Here is a 3244-nt window from a genome sequence, read left to right on the forward strand (position 1 = left end):
CTACTGTGGCATATATCTTCTTCTTGAATTGTCCTTTATTCTTCCTATCCCCATCTTTTTAGGAATGTGGACTTTTCACTAAGTAATAAAGGTATCTCTAGCACTTCCTTTTTCTGGATTTCTCCAGGGAACAGAGGAGAAAACTGAAGTTTCCAGAGGTTAAGTAACACACACAAGGTCACACAAATGGCCTGGGGCAGAGGAAAGGATTTGAACCCAGGGCTCTCAGACTTCAAAACGCACTGTCTCTGACCGCCTTACACTTGCTGTGGATCATGCCCCAGAGGCAGTGGAGTACTTGTGGCTCCTGGCACATGTCGTGGCTGGTGCCTCTCTTCCAAGCCCCCCTCCCACTTTGCCTCGCCCCTCCTCCCTGCTACCCAGCTCCACTTGGTATGGGACAGGGGCTGCCCGCAGGGCATGCAGCCCAGCACCACCTCTAGCGCAATCCTTCCCACGCTGACGGAAGCCACCAGTTTGTAGGCTTGATTCCCCCACTGGACAGGACTGTCGAAGGCCAAAGCTGGTGTTACCCCTCGGAAGAGTCTCAATTCATAGCACAGTGCCTGGCACACAGAAAGTGCTCAAAACAAGTTCCAGGGATGGACACAAGGTCTCCCTGTGCTCGGGGGTATTTGTCCCATGGTTTGTGCCTGTGTAGTTGGGAGAGGGTAGAGGTGGTAGGGGGAAAACTAAGCTTTATAATTTTGCTTAGGATTTCAGGTATATTGGCTTGTTCATAAATGCTGAGAAATAAAAGCCGCCCCTTTGAGATCAAGTGATGGTGTTGGGTTATACCTGGTTCCTAGCGCCTACCTTCCCTCCCCTCTCTTGTCCTCACCCTTTCCCAGGTGAGTCCCCTTGTTCTTGATCAGTTTCATCCAGAACCAGTGTGAACACTAGCAGGAGGAAGTTCAGCGGCTCTAGTCTCTAGGAATCTGCCTCTTCACTCGAGTAAGTGGACTGGCCTGAGCTCATCCTTGTCCCTGAGCCCTAGGCCATATCCTCCTTCCAGATTCTGACCACAGGCTCTCCTTGGCCCCTATGCCTGAACCCACCTCCCACCACTTGTAGCTACCCAGGAGCCCATCCTCTCTGGGGCCACAGCCAGCCCTGCCCTTGCCAGTCCCGTCGTGGCTCCGGGTCCTGCCCGCGGAGGATCTTGTCTGCTTCCCGCCAGCACACGTTCTGGGTGCCACTTCCCTACTTCTGTGTCTCTCAAATCTCTAGAAGCTCCTCCGGGGCTCACAAGGCAGCCTCATCAATGCGTGTTGGACCACATTTTCTTTCTCCACCCTCACACTATCCCAGGTCTCAGTTACAGCCACTGCCTACATCTTAGCATCCCCGTCAGACCTTTCCTACTTTGCTCCAGCCTGTTCACCTGGGAGAGCACAGCCCTGAGACCTTCCTCCTCCCAGGCCATCCATCCTAACTGTCACGTCCTAAAAAGAAGCCTGTCTGTGACCCAGGCACACAGAAAGTGTGGGGTTAGTCCACCAGTCAGCGATTTTTCTAACTAACTTTGCCAATGACCTAATCAACCATTTTTTAAATTGCAAAATATTATGGGGGTACAAATGTTTATGTTACATAAATTGCCTTTGCCCTGCCTGAGTCAGAGTTTCAAGTGTGCCCATCCCCCAGACAGTGCACACCGTGCCCATTAAGTGTGAATATACTCATCCCATCCTCCCGACTATATGCTCTTTATTAAAAATTATTACTAATCAACCAAGGATTATCAAATATTTGGTAAAAGAAAAATACCCAGATGTGTGAGAAAGCAACTGTGGGAGAAACAGACAAAAGAAAGATCAAACAGTTGATTAGTCCCCTTGGAAAAATCTGAGGGGATAGTGCATTTGTAAACAAGAATAGGCTACTATGGAAAAGGAGCAGGCAGAGAACATAAATGAAGTTTTGAGAAAGTACACACCGATTCTCTAAATAAATTGTAAAAATTAATGGAACTGAATAATTGCTATGGCTGAAAACTAAATTAGTAATGTGGATGATAAAGTTGAAGAAATAGATGTAAAGAATGACAGAAAGGGAAAAATATAAGAAAGACCTTAGATATAGGATAGACCTAGAAAGGTATTAGTATGTAACTTATTCAAAATATGAGAACAAAGTCATAAAAGGGAAAAAAACAAAAACAAAAACAAATAAAGAGTATAAGAAAATTTTCATGAACTAGAAAAACTCTTTTTAGATGGAAAATACCATGTGTCAAGAAATATTCTGTTGAAATTTTAAAATTCCTACTATATAGCTTGCAGAGTGAATGAACAGGATACCTTACAAAAAAGAAAAAGCATCAGATTGTCATCACACTTTTCATTCATAATATCGATGCTAGAAAACAGAGGAGCAAGACTTCTAATTTTCAAGGAAAATTATTTTGAACCTAAATTCTATAGGCAGCCAAACTGTTATTCATGAATGAAGACAAAAATAACACTTTTAATGACTCAGAAAGTTTCTATTTATCCTTCTTGGCACGGCTTGGGAGTGTCAGGCAGGAAAAAGGAAACATGGATCTAACAAACAGAAGAACTGCATGAGGAATGAAATGAAAAGACATTTTAAGGTGTTAGCTGCAAAAAAGGCTTAGAAAACAATTGACCCAAGATAGAACATGGAAGACAGGAGATGGTGATTGAAGAACATCTTTAAGAAGAACATAGATTTTAAAAATATGTTTAATAACCTGGAAGATCTTAGATATGGAAAAATGGTTAAAGGGGGCCGGGCGCAGTGGCTCACACCTGTAATCCTAGCACTCAGAGAGGCCAAGGAGGGAGGATTGCTTGAGCTCAGGAGTTCCAGACCAGCCTGAGCAAGAGCGAGACCCCGTCTCTACTGAAAATAGAAAAATTAGCCAGGTGTGGTGGCACCTAGGAGGTACCTGGTACCCAGTGGCAGTCCTAGCTACTAGGGAGGCTGAGGCAGAAGGATTGCTGGAGCCCAAGAGTTTGAGGTTGCTGTGAGCTAGGTTGACACCACAGTACTCTAGACAGGGCAACAGAGCGGGATTCCGTTTGGAAAAAAAAAAAAAAGGACCAGAAAACAGGTTAATGGGGATCAGAATATGCTACCCCAAAATATGCTACTTTGGCATGTTGATTATTTTGAGCTGGAGGTAGTTAAGTAAAAGCAGATGCAGGACAAGTTCTCTATCTTCCCCCTATTTGCCCCTATCTGCAAGTAGAGCATAAATTTCCCTTGTGAAGGTGTT

The sequence above is a fragment of the Microcebus murinus genome, chromosome 5, assembly GCF_040939455.1.
Source record: "Microcebus murinus isolate Inina chromosome 5, M.murinus_Inina_mat1.0, whole genome shotgun sequence".
Classification (NCBI taxonomy): Eukaryota; Metazoa; Chordata; class Mammalia; order Primates; family Cheirogaleidae; genus Microcebus; species Microcebus murinus.